The following is an 18,210-nucleotide window of genomic DNA, read 5'->3' on the forward strand; positions in this document are numbered from 1 at the left end:
CCCTGAAAAAAGAGAGCCTGAGATGACCACCCATATGGTGCTATACAGGCCCAGATGGGCTCCTGGGGTGAGGAGCAAACTAGAGATTAGAAGAACTGTGCCTGGGACCACCAGCCCTGTGTGGGAGTGAGCCCGAGACAGACGAACCTTGCCTTGGGGTCCAGACCTCTGTCTAGCCTAAAATGACCACCAGTCCAGTGCTTTACAAGCCTGGGGGGTGCAGTCCATGGCTGAGATGATCCCTGCCCAGTGCCATAATGCATGAGCAGGGCATAGCACTCCTGATATCACTCCTAAGACAACCTCAGACACTCAGAGACCATGGGTGCCACTAAGAGGAACAAGTAAGTGGTGGAGAAATGAAAGAGGAAGAAAAACAGAATGATGTGAACACAATGAAGAGAGGCAGAGCTGCAGACTCAAGGGCAATGAGGAACAGCCAGATGTGAGAAGCTGGTGATGCCACCTGGGACCATGGTAGGGCCCTGGCCTATGCTGCCACTGGGGGCCATATCTGGGTCAGTGGTCCTGCAACAGCAGGGACCTGTTACTTCCAAAGACCAGGCAGACATCTCTGGTTTGGACTGCTGCCCCAGGATATGTTGATGTCTGAGTGTTGTATAAACTGGCCCCACTTCTCACCTAGGAGTCCTGGCTCTGGAGTCATCATGAGAACTGAGAGCTGGCTCTGCTCCTCACCTACTGCAGTACTTGGGAGACCAGGCCCTGCACTTTACTTGGGCAACACAATAAAGCAGGGAGCTGGTCCTGGGTGTGGGAGTTGCAGGTGAGGCAGTGACAAGGGTGTAAGCATAAAAGAGCCAGCCCTGGGCTGGTGAGATGGCTCAGTGGTTAAGAGCACTGACTGCTCTTCCAGAGGTCATGAGTTCAAATCCCAGCAACCACATGGTGGCTCACAACCATCTGTAATGATATCTGATACCCTCTTGTGGGGTATCTGAAGACAGCTACAGTGTACTTACATATAATAAATAAATAAAAATTAAAAAAAAAAAAAAAAAAAGAGCCAGCCCTGACTCTTGTCTGTTGTGAGGTGGTGGGATAACACCTCCTCTCCCTCATCTCTCACCACCTATGGCAAGCAGAAGAGCTGCCCCAGCAGTTACGAGAGAGGGAGAACTGGCCATGTACCTCACCAGCTGCAACACTTGGGAGAGTGGGCCCTGTATCTCACCTGGCAGCAGGCTAGAGCTGGTTCTTAGCTGCAGGGTTTCTGGTGAACCAGCCCCGAGAGCAGGAGATCAGGAGAGCTGGCTGACTAGCTCAGATGCCTCTCAGGCCCAGATCCAGAACCTTGAGTTGGCCTCCACCCCAACATCTACCCCATCAAAGAACTGCTGGAGTGCCTAAGGGGGCTAACCCTACTGATTCAAAACTACAGGATCTCCATGACACAGGGCAACAACAGGATGTCTGAGAGGAGTTCCAGTCAAGTTCCTTTATCGATAGAGTAGCAGAAGCCAGAGGCCTCATACCAGACCGATGAGTCATTGCAATGAAAGAAGTGTGGACAAAGGGCATTATAATATGGGAGGCATTGCGATGCACCAGCTTCCACAAGATACTTTTTTTTCTCTATTTGGGAGGAGGTTGCAAAGGTAGAGGGTAGGTACAGGGGGAGAGGAATGGGATTGGGTGCATGATGTGAAGTTTACAAGGAGCCAATAAAAAGTTTAAAAAAAGAAGTGGGTCTTCCCTGGGGTCAGGGAGACGACTCAGCAGCTCAGAGCACTGGCTGCTCTTCCAGAAGACCTGGATTCAATTCCCAGCAACCACATGGCAGTTCACAACTGTCTGTAACTCCAGTTCTACAGGATCCAATGCCCTCATCCAGACATGCATGCAGATAAAACACCAATGCATATAAAATAAAAATTAATCATTAAAAAAGTTCAGTCTTGCTGGGCGGTGGTGGTGCACGCCTTTAATCCCAGCACTTGGGAGGCAGAGGCAGGCGGATTTCTGAGTTCGAGAGTTCGAGGCCAGCCTGGTCTACAGAGTGAGTTCCAGGACAGCCAGGGCTATACAGAGAAACCCTGTCTCCAAAAAAAAAAAAAAAAAAAGTTCAGTCTTGGGGGCTGCTTTCTTTGGGTGTGTCTGAAGACAAGGACAATGTACTCACATACATAAAATAAACAAATCTTTAAAAAAAAAAGTTCAGTCTTTCAATTGTGGGCTCCTATAAAATAAAAAAATAAATAAAAGTGGGGTTTCCTATTTCAAATTATTTAAATATGAAAAACATCTCTGGGGCTGGAGAGATGACTCAATGGTTAAGAGAACCAACTGCTCTTCCAGAGGTCCTGAGTTCAATTCCCAGCAACCACATGGTGGCTCACAACCATCTGTAATGGGATCTGATGCCCTCTTCTGGTGTGTCTGAAAAGAGCCACAGTATACTCACATACATAAAATAAATAAATCTTTAGCAATCAACACACACACACAAGGAGAGAGAGAAAGACAGGAGAAGGGAGAGAGATCAAAACTTAAAGGGAAAAAAAGACAGAAACATCTCTCACAAGTGTACTTAGTCACTTGGGTTAATTCTGGATCTAGCCAAGCTGACAACCAAGAACAACCATCACAGTGATATCTCTCTTCCTCTCCCCCTCCTCTCTCTGTGGTTAAATGATGTAAACTGGAACCCCAAAAGGTAAAAATTAAGGAAAAGGTGCCCAGAGTGATGGTGCGTGCCTATAACCCTAGCACTTGGGAGATGGAAGCAGAAAGATCAGGAGTTCAAGGTCTGTCTGGGCCCTGAAATATGAGAACCTGTCCTGAAAAAATAAATAAATAAATAAAAATAAAATTAGAGAAAGAGGCTGAGGATGCTAGCTTACTGATAGAGCACTGTTTAGCATCCATGAGTTTGAGGTCAACCTGGTTTACAAAGAGAGTTTCAGGACAGCCAGGGCTACACAGAGAAACCCTGCCACAAAAAGTACTTTCTCTTTTAATGATGTTATATAACATGCATGTGATATGATAATTAACAAAACGTGGCATACCTACGTTCTGAGTCCACAGCATCAGGAAAGGGAAGAAAGCGAGAGACACTCCCTTGTCATTCAGTTCCAGGAGGCTAATTATGATCATGAGCTAGGTCATCTATTTTCGTGAAAGTAAACTGTTATTTGCAAAGAAATGGTCTATTTGAAGCTTTCTCGAGGGAAATCCAATAGCTCAGCCGGAGAATTTTGTTGTGAAGTGTCTAGATCTTCATGGCTTTTGCTTAAATATACTTCTGCATTGAACTACACGGTGCCTAGATAACTAGAATCAAAGGAGACTATATCTGGGATGAGTCTCACCCTCATCCCCACTCTATGCAGCCCTAATCCCCTCCAGTGCTAGAAACACTGCTGAGAGGGTGGATATAACAGTGAGCGAGTGCAAAAGGCCTGCATGTATTGATCTTATAGTTGCAAGTATATTCAAGCATTAGGGGAATTTGCAAATATAGACTCTGTGAGTAATGAGAATTATCTGCAGGTAGGAGACAGGGTGCTTACTGGGTTGGCAGATGTAGCCACAAATGAGATTGTCAGGAGCAAGCTCCATCCCCCTTGTCTCTCTTTCTATTCTGCCATCTGCAGTATTTGGCATTTACCCTCTGGCCCATCTCCTTTTATAAGTCAGGCTGCAGCAGCCTAGGAACATCACAAGTAGACACCATCTGTGGAGAGCTTTTGGGGTGGCCTTCTAGGAATTTGGCTGGAATTTGACATTGGACTAAGGCAAGGAAGTAGGTTTAGGCAAGAATTTGACATTTGTCTAGAACTAGGAAGTAGTCTCAAGATGAATACAGCTGAGAAATGTGTTCTTTGTATCTTGATGGGTCTTGTTAAGACTCTGAATACAGTAATTGTGGACCTTTGTTTATGGTTTGTTTGTTCCTTAACTACTTTGTTTATGCCTCAGGACTGACCATATTCTTTGTATGTATATAAATGATATAAAAAAGCAGACTGGAAAAATATAAACCCACTTCAGCCTCAGCACTGGCTGGAATCATGTTATGTTGTCTAATTGTCTTTTTATTTTCAGTCCTTGATCCCTCACTTGAGACTCTGTTTGGTTGACTGAGCTGACTTGGTCAACCGTCACACCTAACAGAAGAGGAGTCATTTTATCTGTGGATGTCATATCACAGCAGGGACAGTCTTTCTCCAAATTCTACCTTACCCCAGCAAATTTACATTCAGAATCATGAACCAGAATCACAGAAAATGCTCATGCCTGAACCATGACTGGCTCAGAGCAACAAACTTCATCTCCCAGACATAGGAAGCACCTCAGGGCAGCCACATCTCAATAATGCTGGGATTCTGTTAGTAAGAATGGTAGGAGGGAAAAGAGTTAAGTAGTTGACAGGGTTTCTACCATGTTGCTTATTAGTGACTGTTTGATATTGTCATGCCCACAGGCCAGGGTCAGAAAATACACTGCCTGGGCATTAGTACTGACATACGTAATAGGCGTTGATTACTAACAATGTTCATAATCTGTCACCCATTCTTTACCACTTTCTTGTAAATATACTACAAATAATGTCTCTTAGTCTGAACCAGATGCAGGAGATTGACAACACTGTGCTACACTACCCACAAGTAAGTCAGAGTGTAATGCCTCCCAACATGGGTATCCTACACAACCCAAAATCAGGAAACCAGGGTCAACTGACAGGTTACTAACACCTGCTACTGTGTAGTCAAATGTTTTCTAATGATCCAACAGTCTGTAAGAATAGGAGTCAGCCCAAGATCAACCTGTTATATTTACTTGGGCCTTAATTCTTATTTATTTTTAGATTTGTGCACTTATGTCTATTTTTATGAATAAGTGTTTGCCTGAATGCATATATGTGTAACATGTTGTGTGCCTGATGCCTGGAGAGGTCAGAAGAGGGCATTGGAACACTTGGAATTGGAGTTGCTGATGGCTGTGTGGGCAACTGCCCCTGGGTCCTCTGAAAGAGCAGTAAGTGATTTTGCTTTTTGTTTTTCCAGACAGGGTTTCGTTGTGTAGCCCTGATTGTCCTAGAACTCTGTAGAGCAGGCTGGTCTGGAATTCACAGAGATCTGCCTGTCTCTGCTGGGACTAAAGGCATGTGCCACTGCTGCTGCTGTTATTGCAGCTGACACAACACTATTGTCCTCTTCCTCTTCCTCCTCTTCCTCCTTTTCCTCTTCTTCCTCCTCCATTTTATTTTATATGCATTTGGTATTTTGCCTACATGTATGTCTGTGTGAGGGTGTCAGATTCCCTGTAAATGGAGTTACAGACAGTTGTGAATTTCCACATGGATGCTGGGAATTGAACCTAGGTCATCTGGAAGAGCAACAAGTGCTCTTAAGCAATAAACCATTATTCCAGCCCTGAAGTAAGTGTTCTGAACTGTTGTTCCAGACTCTTATTTGTGACTTTAGATCTAGAACAGTACTTCCTTAATTTTTTCTTGATTTGTAATGTAGTGTGTGTGTGTGTGTGTGTGTGTGTGTGGTGTTTGACAGGATTTCACTATGTAACCTTAGATGCCCAAGTACTGGGATTATAGGTGTACACTTACATTCCAGATTTTTTCTTATGCTTTTGAAGATTAAAGAGAGTTTCTTTGATAGAACATTGCTCAGTTTAGTTTGGTCAGTTAATGCAGTTCTGAAGAATTACCATGGGCTTTTCTTACCCCATCTCATCAGATAATACATGATTTCAGTTGGTGCCATTAGCTGGTGATGCTAACTTTCTGCCAGACTTCTCCACTTTGAAACTAGCCTTCTTTCAGTTTATAATTATTAAGCATTTTGTGGGGAGTTATTTTGAGACTATGTAAATAGCCTGTTCTTTATCCAGTTTTCAGCTTCTGGCCTTAGCAATGTTTCTTGGCCAATGTAACTACTTCTATAATGGTTTCCAAATGGTGATTTTCTAATCTTAGAATTCTACCTACGTTTATTCATTCATATTTTACTGTAAAGAAGTTGTTTTTCTAGAGCTCGGATGCAGCTGGGTACTGGAGTACTTCTTTAGGCTGTGTGAAGCCATGGTTTACCTATAGCACTATAAAACCAAAACCAAAGCAACAACAAACAACAAACAAGCAAAAACCTGGGGCTTGAGACGTGGCTCAGTGGCTAAGAGCACACAATCATGGCGGCTTACAAACCATCTGTAACTTGATGTTCAGTTGATCCAATGTCCTCCAGCCTCTGTCGGTGCATACCTTTGATGCATATACATACACACAAAATGCTCATACACATATAATTTAAAACATCTATTTTGACTTCCCATTGATTTATTTTTACAGACTCGTGGATTTCTATTTTATAGTATGCATTATTATGATTTTATAATCTTGTGTATATATTTAAGAGTGAAGGCACAAGCAGGTATCAGTACACCACAGCACACAACACACTACAGCACACCACAGCACAACACACCACAGCAAACAACAGCACACAACACACTACAGCACACAACACACTACAGCACATAACAGCACACAACATACTACACCACACCACAGCACATAACACACCACACCACAGCATACAACACTCTACACCACACCACAGCATACAACACTCTACACCACACCACAGAACACAACATACTACAGCACAGCACACCACAATATACCACAGCACACAACACAATACAGCAAGCACAGTACAGCACAATATACTACAGCACATCACAGCACGCACACACACACACACCACAACACACCACAGCACACAACACAATACAGCACAGCATAGCACAGCACAGTACAGCACAATATACTACAACACACTACAACACACCACACCACAGCGCAGCACAGCACAGCACAGCACACTCGCAGAGGTCAGAGGATAGCCTCAGGTGTTAGTCCTTCCACCTTGTTTGAGATGGGGTTTCTTGTACCCCAGGCTGGCTGGCCTGCCAGTTTCCAGGGATTCTCCTGTCTCTGCCTCCCATCTTACCATAGGAGGGCAAGGACTATAGACATGAACTATCACTTTCAGCCTGGGCTTGATGTGATTGTTAATATTAATTATCAATTTGACAGGGTCCAGAATTAACTCAGGAGACAAGCCTTTGGACATACTGAGTGAGGGATTATTTTGTCCATTAAATTGCCCCCTGGCTATGCCTATGGGGATTGTCTTGACTGGGTTAATTGAGGTGGGAAGACCTGCCCTTAAAGTGAGCAGCACCATCCCAAGACGTGGCCCCTGGTTGCATATCAAAGGGAAAGTGGCTGAGTGCCAGCACTGTCATTTTCTGCTTCCTGACTCCACGTGCGACTTGACCAAGTTCCTGCTTTCAGGATTTCCCTGGGATGATGGAACGTTCAGTAAAATAAATAGTGAGCCAGAATAAGCCCTTTACTCCTTAATTTTCTTTTAAAAATATTTAAAAGATATTTATAATTTTTTTAAAAACCTCATGTGTCTCTGTGAGTGTATGCCTTGTGTGTTTCTGTGCTTAAAGAAGCGAGAAGAGGGCACTGGGCCCTCTGATCCACTGTTACAGATGATTGTAAGCAGTTTAACATGGGCTCCAGAAAACAAATTTGGAATTCTGAAATGATGCATGGTGCATGTGACTCATGGAGATGAGGTCATCACCTGGCCCCCAGTAGCGTGGTGGCGATTGCCCGCTCTTCCTACATTGCAACTCAGCATCATGGAGTCCCTGAATTCTTCGTTCTAGAAGATGGTTCTAGAGTAATTAAGGATTTCTATCTGTGTTTACGTTCTGAGTAAAATATATAAAAAGAAAAAAGGAGTCGGGCAGTGGTGGTGCACGCCTTTAATCCCAGCACTTGGGAGGCAGAGGCAGGTGGATTTCTGAGTTTGAGAGTTCGAGGCTAGCCTGGTCTACAGAGTGAGTTCCAGGACAGCCAGGGCTACACAGAGAAACCCTGTCTCGAAAAACCAAAAAAAAAAAAAAAAAAAAGAAAAGAAAAGAAAGAAAGGAAACAAATTTGGATCCTGGGCAAGAGCAGTGTGCACTCTTACCTGCAAGCCATCTCTTAGGCCCTTACATTGCTTCTCTTAGGTTTTTTTAAATCATCACAGTAATAGGAAAAGTAACACGGGCTCTGAGGATCTGAACTCAGGTCTTTATGCTTGCACAGCAAGAACTTTACTCATTGAACCATTTCCCCAGCCCTGTAACTATTTACTCCAATGTGCCCAGATTTAAGGTCTTCTATCTGGCTTCTGTGGCCTTTTAATATATTCCTATCATTTCTTTTTTTCTTTTTTTCTTTTTTTTTTTTTTTTGGTTTTTTGAGACAGGGTTTCTCTGTAGTCCTGGCTGTCCTAGAACTCACTCTGTAGACCAGGCTGGCTTCGAATCTTTTTTCTTTTTTCAACTCTGGCCCTGTAGACTAGGCTAGCCTTGAACTCAGAGATCTGCCTGCCTCTGCCTTCTGGGATCTCTGCCATGCTGGGATTAAAGGCGTGTACCACCTTTAAGGACAGAAATTCCATTTATGAAGGCTCCACCCTCAAAACCCTAGGAATCTCCCTAAGGCTCCATCTCTCACTGACTTTGGACATTAGGCTTCAGTGCAAGAATTTTAGAAGAATGTATGGATTTAGGGCATTTAGATACAGAGCCTTTAGTTCCGAGATCATCTGAAAACAGAACTGCTTACAGCATTCTTGTAGTGGCCATATGTTTCTAAACTGAACTCTCTGGGAACAATACTATCAGAGACTCTGAGGAGAAACACCATAAGATGGGATATGGGAAGTGCGGTACACTTCGAACATCTTAATGTATCAAATAAATAAATAAGAAAGGTAGTATTCAAGAAAGGATAGGAGCCCATCAGTGGTGGTGCACACCTTTAATCCCAGCACTTGAGAGACAGAGGCAGGCCGATCTCTGAGTTCGAGGCCAGCCTAGTCCACAGATCGAATTCCAGGACAGCCAGGGCTTCACAGAGAAATCCTCTCTCTAAAACCCAACCAGCCAACCAACCAATCAATAGATAGATAGATAAATTAATAAATAAATAAGCAAGTAAATAAATACATATAATTAATTACCCAGTCTAAGGTGTTTAGTTATAGTTTAGTTATAGTAACTAAATAAGCTAAGGCTTATTTTGGGAGGAGGAAGGGATGCTGCTCCAGATTGAATTCAGAACCTTGTGTGTGCTAGACCCCGCCTATCTCTCTTCTGCCCAGCTATTGGCTGTAGGTGTCTTTAAAGGCAAGGCATGGTAGTGCATATCTGTGATCTCAGCAGAAGGTATGGAGGCAGAGGCTGGAGGGTTACAGAAAATTCAAGGCCAGCCTGGCCTATAGAGCAAGGTCCAAGACAGCTATGGCTACACTGAGAAAACCATCTGGAAAAACCAAAATGGAAAAAAAAGAATAACAAATTGTCTTCCAGCTGGGGCGGTGGTGGCGCATGCCTTTAATCCCAGCACTTGGGAGGCAGAGGCAGGCGGATTTCTGAGTTTGAGAGTTGGAGGCTAGCCTGGTCTACAGAGTGAGTTCCAGGACAGCCAGGGCTACATGGAGAAACCCTGTCTCGAAAAACCAAAAAACAAAAACAAACAAAACAAACAAACAAACAAAAACACCAAATTGTCTTCCTTTACTTTTATTATTACAAAATGTCAGCATTTCAGTTCTTGTATTAAACAGACTTTTATTCAGATGGTTGTGACACCTTGAACCAGTCTTCCATTTCTATATTTAGAGCACTGAAGCTCAGGAGCTATGGAGTACAAAAGCCATGCCTTGAGTCCTGCTTCTGGGTCTGTAGATTTGAGCAACCCATTTATTCCCTTCCGACTCCCCAGTAAAACACTTGTCATGGGAAAATGCTTGTCATGTTCTCAGCACAGTGCTCTGGTACATGTCCTGTGTTCAGTTAGTGAACCCTGTGTCCAACTTTTCAGTTTTGGCTGTGACAGCTTAGCTGGGAATATAGAGTCTGAATAGCAACTGGCGTAAAGCACATGTTCAGTGAACACTGGCTGTGTCGCCTCTTAGGGCTGTTGGGAGGAAGAAGTGGAACCGGATCTCCCTGAGTTTCAGAGAATTTTCATTACACTGTTTATAACCTGCAAGCCAACGCCCATATTATTTTTAAGCCACTTACACCTCCCTTAATCTCTATCCTCCTCATTTAAATAAGTGCCTGGATGCCTCAGGAGGCAGAAACTGAGCATTTAAACTCAGATCAAGCTTGAAGCTCTTCCTTTGATTTGGATGGAAGAAAAGAAAAAGGGGAAAGAGGTGAAAAGGAACAGTACCAATCATCTTCAAGAACAACACTGATTCTTTTAAAGGAGGAACAGTGGAAAAGGCAGCGACTGCTATGTCAACTGGCGTTTTTTGCAAATGAATTCTTCAGCGTAGCTTTGTTCCTCAGACAAAGTGAGCAGTCTTCCTGTTCACTGTCCCTTCCCTTCCCCCCTCCCCCTCTCTTTCGGTGTCCACTCATTTCTGTCATACCTGGGAGCAAAAGGAAAGAACTCATTTCTGAGATATTTTTTCCCCTGAAAATACAATTTAGCAACATATTGTTTATAGAATGAGAAAGGACATGTTCTATTGTGTGTCCGGATCTCTGTCCTTCCTTGGGTGTTGTCATATTGAGTTTCTGAGAGGTATAGTAAGCCAGTCCTGATGCTCAAAGCAATACTGGCCTGCTAACAATTTGCTAAGTCATCGGATTTCTCAAAACTTCTCCTTCCCTGGGTGCACCTGGGAGTGCTGCTGTAAATTATAGGGAATATGGGCACAATGTGGGTCATGGGTATTCTTATTCAACTGACCCACTTTGGACCCAGTCTAGGCTCTCACTGGCCTGCTGTGCCTTAGCCAACCAAGTCTGTGTGTTCCTGGCACACACTCTCTGTGCTTGGCTCTTGCCATTCTCTCTGTCTCAAATGCCCTCTCCCCGTGTCTCCAAGTCCTCCCTGCATTTTACCCAGTCCTCACCCAGCTCCCTGCAGTTCCGACCGAGTCAAACCTCTTCCAGCAGACTTCTCGATTTCCATCACTGGCAGAGATCTCGCTCTTCTTGCCTTTTTTCTTTTCTGACTATGGTAGTTGTTTACCTGCATCTTTCCTTCTCATCCTTTCCCCAGAACTGATGAAGCACAGATCCTGTATTCTCCCTCGTTTCCTTCAGCACTCCAAGTAGAAACAGTTCTGTATCTTCCCAACCAAACCTTGACCTGTAAGCACTTTGAGATCAAGAGACAGATCTCATCTTCCTTCTCCATCTCCTTTTTTAAATTATATGTTATCTATCTATCTATCTATCTATCTATCTATCTATCTATCTATCTATCCATCCTGTGTGTGTGTGCCCATGTACAAAGGCTCACAATTCCATTCCATGGTGTGTGTGTGCAGAACAAAAGACAACTACGGGAGTCATTCACCCCTCCTCTGGGGATCAAACACAAATCATCAGTCTTGGTGGCAAGCTCCTCTGCCTTCTAAGCCATCTCACTGGCCCTCAAGAATTATTTCTTGTTATATTTCCAGCATCTAGCTCATTGATTGGTATATAGTTGGTGCTCCAAAAGTATCGGTTTAAGTAATGATTAAAAATAAATACTTTGCTGCGTCTTCAGGAAAACACCAAATGGCGGATGACGCCAGTGCGGTGGGGGCGGGGGCGGGCGGAGGACCCAGGGGCCCAGGATTAGGAGGCCGAGGCAGCTTCCGGCTTCCAAGGAGGATTCGGCAGAGGCCTTAGGGGCCTTGGTCATGGTCGAAGCCGCAAGGCTCGTGGAGCGTGGGAGGTAAAACTGAAGACAAAGAGTGGATCCCTGTCACCAAGCTGGGCCGCCTGGTTAAGGATATGAAGATCACGTCCTTGGAGGAGATCTACCAGTTCTCCCTGCCCATTAAAGAGTCTGAGATTATTGACTTTTTCCTGGGTGAATCCCTAAAGGATAATCATGCCAGTGCAGAAGCAGACTCGGGCTGGCCAGCAGACCAGGTTCAAGGCTTTCGTCGCTATTGGGGACTACAATGGTCATGTTGGCCTTGATGTTAAGTGCATCAGGGAGGTTGCCACTGCGATCCGAGGGGTCATCATCTTGGCCAAGCTTTTCATCGTCCCTGTGCGGAGAGGCTACTGGGAGAACAAGATTGGCCCCACATTGTTCCATGCAAGGTGACAGGCCTCTGTGGCTCTGTGCTGTTGCGTCTCATCCCTGCCCACAGAGACACTGGCATTGTCTCTGCTCCTGTGCCCAAGAAGCTACTGATGATGGCCGGTATAGACAACTGCTACACTTCAGTCAGAGGCTGCACTGCCACCCTGGGCAACTTTGCCAAGGCCACCTTTGATGCCATCTCCAAGACCCATCTGCCTGACCCCCAACCTCTGGGAAGAGAATGTGTTCATCAAGTCTCCTTATGAGGAATTCTCTGATCATCTTGTGAAAACCCACACCAGAGACTCTGTTCAGAGGACCCAGGCTCCAGCTGTGGCTACCACATAGGGTTTTTATACCAGAAAAATAAAATGAATTAAGTCTGTTAAAATACATACATACATACATACATACATACATACATACGTATGTACTTTGTTGAGAATTTGATTTAAATTAATTTTGTTTTTGTTATTGGAGACAAGATTTCTCTGTGTAGCCCTAGCTGTCCTGGAACTCACTCTGTAGACCAGGCTAGCCTCAAACTCAGAAATCTGCCTGCTTCTGCCTCCCAAGTGCTGGGATTAAAGGTGTGTACCACCACTGCCCAGCTATATTAATCTTAAAAATAAAACTTTTTTTTTGTTTGTTTTGTTTTGAGACAGGGTTTCTCTATGTAGCCCTGGCTGTCCTGGAACTCACTCTGTAGACCATGCTGGCCTCGAACTCAGAAATCAGCTAAAATAAAACTTTGATAAGGAAAGTATATCTTATAGTTATAAGTCATGAGGTCTGGTGGCAAGTACCTTTACTCATGAACCATCGTGCTAGCTTCCTGGCTAGTTCTTTCTTGCACAAGGATGCCCTGTTGAACATTTAGTAACATCCCTGGATTCTGTCTGCCAGTAACCTACAATCCTTCTCATCATGACAAAAAAAGAGTTTCTAGTATTGGCAGAACTCTGGGAAATAGAGTCATTCTCTGCTGGGAAACACTGAGCTGAAGGATTGCCTCTTTGAGTGAGTCATATGAGATAAACCTAAAAGTCAAAAGAAAGAACCCTGCAAAGGCTGAGGAAGAGTGGAGTTAGCTGAGAACTGGCCTGGCGTGCATGAAGCCCTGGATTTGGTCCTCAGCACCACGTAAAGCTGGGTGTAATACTGCATACATATAACCTAAGCAGGTGAAAGCTGGAAGCAGGATGATCAGAAGTCTCAAAGATTTATTTATTTCAAAAAAAAAAAAAAAGAAAGAAAGAAAAGAAAAAAAAAGAAATGACAAATATCTCTACTCCCAGGACCCAGGCGGCTGAGGTAGAGAAATGCTTGAACCTAGGAGTTTGAGAGACTTCCTTCTCAAAAATAAGTAGATAAATAAATAAATAAATAAATAAATAAATAAATGAAATAATAATTAAAAAAAAAACGTGAGAACTAATGAGATGGTTCAGTGGGTAGAGGCACTTTCTACCCATAGCTTGAGTTTTAGCCCCGGAACCCAAGTTAAAGTGGATAGAAGGACAAGACCACAAAGTTGTCCTCTGACTTCCACACGCACAGTTACACAGGAGTCCAACAGTAATAATAACAAAATTAAATAGTAATATTTTAAAAAGCCAAATGATAAACTAATGAAGTGTATCCCAGGAAAAATAGTCAAAAGAAGAAATTTAAAGGACACATAGACTATAGCATGGACAGATAGGCCCTAACTGCTGAAGGTAATGACTGGGGAGGAGCGTGGAGCACAGAACGATGGGGCGGAAGGGAAGACCTCAGTCATGAAGGTGTTTGAAGTTACAGTGAAGATTAGGTTTTGTTTTTACAGCCACAGAAGCCACTAAAGATTTTAAGCAGAGAAGAAGCGTGATCTGCTTGATGTTTTTGAAGATCACGTTAACTCCAGTGTGGCCAGATAGGAAGGAAGAAAAGCCGAGCAGACCAGACTGTAGCTCCGTGGCACACTGGGTAGGACGGCACAGCCGGGACTCCACCCCCAGCTCGACCCACTCACGGAAAAACATTTATTATGAAGCTACAGTAATCAAAACAGTATACTTTGCAAAGAGAGACAAAGAGAAGAGTAAGAATGAAGAGGGAATGTTGGGCGGAGGTGGTGTACGCCTTGAACTCCAGCACTTGGGAGGCAGAGGCAGGCGGATCTCGGAGTTCAAGGCCAGCCAGAACTCAAGAGTGAGTTCCAGAACAGCCAGGGCTACATAGAGAAACCCTGTCTGGATTTAAAAGAGGGAGATGGAGGGGGAGGAAGGAAGGAGAGAGAATTAAGAGGGAAGACATGACAGGTGACTTGGATCAGCGATGAGCCACCAATTTCCCTCTCCTCATGAGCAAGCACTGCTCACCGATCTCTGAGGTGATGCCCACATGCAATTTTTCCGTTCTCTCTTCCTGACATATTAGTCGGGGTACAATGAATTCTAGTTTGAACTTCAATGGCCTCATGACTTGTCTCCCTTTCTCTGCTTTTCCCTCCCCACTGTCCAGGCAGCTGCCACCACAATCATCTTTTTAAAAACACCCACAAATCCAATCATGCTAGTCCCCAGGTAAAAACCATTTCCTTATTTTCTCCTGTAAACCCTGAATTATTGGGTCCCTGCTTATTTCTCTAACCTCTTATCATCCCACGCTCTTCCTCTCCAGTGGACATTTGTTGTTGCCTTGGGAAAGTGATTATGAGACGGCTCTTCCTGAATTCCCAGGCCAAGAGTCTTGGTTAGAGGCAGAATTGTAAGAAACAGCAAGTATCGTGTGCTTCTTCAGCTTCCCTTAAAGTAAGGAGTGGGCACAGCCTCTAGCATCCTGGCAGATGGTTGCCAGGCTGTGTGCTTGTTTGTGTATTGATTTCACACTGAGTCTCATTCTGTAGCTTAGACTTAGCCTGGAGCTCACTATGTAACCAAGGCTGGCCTCAAAGTCACAATGATCTTCCTGCCTCAGCTGAAGTGCTGTGACTATGGATGTGCACCACCATGCATGGCCTTTTCTGTAGGAGTTAGCAATTTAAGCGAGACAAATTTGGTGGGCTAGACAGACTCCTGTAGGAAGACTGAATTCCTGAGTGACAGATACAGCAGTGGAAAATTGGTGTCTGATGTTTGTTCCAAAGATATTGGCGCCAGGCGGTGGTGGCGCATGCCTTTAATCCCAGCACTTGGGAGGCAGAGGCAGGCGGATTTCTGAGTTCGAGGCTAGCCTGGTCTACAGAGTGAGTACCAGGACAGCCAGGACTACACAGAGAAACCCTGTCTCGAAGAAAAAAAAAAAAAAAAAAAAGAAAAGAAAAGAAAAAGAAAAAAAAGGAAAAACATTCTTTAAAAAAATCTATTTACTCTTATTTTATGGGTGTGTTTTTCCTGCATACGTATGTATATGTACCACTTGAGTGCCTGATGCTCACGGAGACCAGAAAACACCGGGTCTCCTGGAACTAGATACAGACATGATTGTAGGCTGCCATGGAGAGCTGAGAACCAAGCTGCTGTACTGTTTCTCCGCTCCCAGAAAAGATACTCCTTTTATTTATTTTTATATCTATAGGTGCTTTCCTTGCATGTATGTCTTGTTTGTGCCAAAGAGGAAAGAAGAGGGTGTCAGGTCCGTTGGGATTGAAGTTACAAACAGTTATGAGCAACCTTGCTTGTGCTGGGAATTGAACCCAGGTCTTTTGGAAGAGCAGTCATCTCTCCAGCCCATAAAAAGCATTCTTGAGTTTTCTTTTCTTTTTTTTTTTTTTTGGTTTTTCGAGACAGGGTTTCTCTGTGTAGCCCTGGCTGTCCTGGAACTCACTCTGTAGACCAGGCTAGCCTCGAACTCTCAAACTCAGAAATCCGCCTGCCTCTGCCTCCCAAGTGCTGGAATTAAAGGCGTGCGCCACCACCGCCCGGCTCATTCTTGAGTTTTAATTTCTGATTAACTATGGCCTAGGAATGTTGCTCAATGGTAGAGGGCTTGCCTACTGTGCTTGAGGCCCTGAGTTTTATCCCTAGCATCACAAAGAGATGGGGGAGAAAGGGAGCCGGGAGAAACGGGAGGAGAAAGAGACTGAGGAGGAAGAGGACCGCTCCTCTCACTTTAAGACTCAAAAGTCTGAAAGTCTGATGTTGGTGGTACACGACTTTAATCCCAGCACTCAGAGGCAGAGGCAGGCAAATTTCTATGAGTTCCAGGCCAGCCTGGTCTACAGAGTGATTTCCAGGATAGCCAGGGCTCCACAGAGAAACTCTGTCTCCAAAAACAAAACAAAACACCCAACAACAACAAAGTTGGAATGGGAGGATCCTCAGGAGTTGGGGGCAACTTTTTTTTTTTTTTTTTTTTTTTTGGTTTTTCGAGACAGGGTTTCTCTGTGTAGCCCTGGCTGTCCTGGAACTCACTCTGTAGACCAGGCTGGCCTCAAACTCAGAAATCCGCCTGCCTCTGCCTCCCAAGTGCTGGGATTAAAGGCGTGCACCACCACTGCCCGGCTGGGGGCAACTTTTGAAAGGGGACCTCTTAGAAACGTGTGCTAGTATCATGGTTCTTAGAAATTTCTGCATGAGAATATGAAGAAGGAAACCATGAAGACATAGATAGAGCAGCAGCTTTCTCTCCTAAGATTCTCTGCTCAAGGTGAGACTGCAGAGGAGTTATAGTTGGTCTCACTGGCAACCTTAGTGGACAGTCTGGTATGAGGTGGAATGCCAGGCTCTAAATAAGCAGGTGGACATTTTAGGGAATTGAGATGACAAAGTCCCACTTGAATGCTGGATGCATGTGCGGCGCCTACCACCCCGACCAGCAGGGAAGAAAGACTCGCACACCAGTTCCTTCCAGCAGCAGTTTACTCAGGAGTTGCTAGTTACATGAAGCTTGAAGGTGTGCCCCCCGAGCCAGCCCAGGAGCGAAGCTTTATACCCTGCGTAGGACTGCCCATGAGCCCATACCACGTCTCGCACTGTGATTGGTCAAGAACCCATGACACAAGATCAGGCCACCAGGAAGTACCGCCCCAGGACCAAACAAGGCTTGTTTACTCCAAGTCAGCAAGGGCTAGCAGGCACCATCTTTAAGGCGTGGCAGCAGCGCTCCACAGTTCCCCCTTTTTTGTTTTTAAGCAGTTTCAAGCTGTGACTGCCCGATCAAGCAAGCTCCATCATGTAGGATCCCACGATCAAGGGCAGACAGGCTCAAACCATGGGACTCACTCTACTGGGTGCAATGGGCAAAGCCCACCAGGTGCAAGAGCTGGGCCCAAGAAAAATGGAATAGACACCCATCCCGTGTGCAATGAAACCTATAGGCTTCTAGGGGTGCAAGGGCTGTCCAGACCTAAAATTTGGGGTAATGAGAGCAACTAATACTTCAAAGCTACCAGCCATGCTTGTGGAGATACACACACACACACACACCCGCCAATGGCCTGAAAGGCATGCACTACCAGCGCCCTCTCATGTCTCTGGGCCCTGACCATATGACAGATACAAGACAGGCAGAGAACACAGACGCCCACTAGGGCAACAGCTAGCACTCCTATACCCTGAAAATCTTCACAATGCAATGCTTCCGGGCTCACATGGGCAGGTCAGTACTATTGTGTCTGGTCTTCCTAGAGGTACCGTCGTCTCTCGGCAGTGCTTTCTGCAAGTTGGACACAGCAACAGTTCTCTCAATGTCTATGACAGTGTACAGCTCTGTGCACCGGGTGGGGGTTTGTAGGAGGGGAGTGGTTGTCGTTTCTGGAGTCTGATGGTTGTCAGAGTCACTGCCCCTTTCCAAATCCACCTGTGTATAACTGAGTTGCCTATGTTCTAAACTGGGGCGCCTGATATCAAGGTTAAAGACTGTCGGTAGCCGGGCGGTGGTGGCGCACGCCTTTAATCCCAGCACTTGGGAGGCAGAGGCAGGTGGATCTCTGAGTTCGAGAGTTCGAGGCTAGCCTGGTCTACAGAGTGAGTACCAGGACAGCCAGGGCTCCACAGAGAAACCCTGTCTCGAAAAAACCAAAAAAAAAAAAAAACCAAAAAAAAAAAAAAAAAAAAAAA

At 44.8% G+C, this 18,210-nt stretch overlaps 1 pseudogene; it reads left to right on the forward strand.

Moving 5' to 3' along the window:
* Window positions 1–11,653: 11,653 nt before the first annotated feature.
* LOC114613936 lies at window positions 11,654–12,514 on the forward strand (annotated as a pseudogene).
* Window positions 12,515–18,210: the final 5,696 nt, after the last annotated feature.

Source organism: Grammomys surdaster, unplaced genomic scaffold, assembly GCF_004785775.1.
Source record: "Grammomys surdaster isolate TR1022 unplaced genomic scaffold, NIH_TR_1.0 126278, whole genome shotgun sequence".
Lineage (NCBI taxonomy): Eukaryota > Metazoa > Chordata > Mammalia > Rodentia > Muridae > Grammomys > Grammomys surdaster.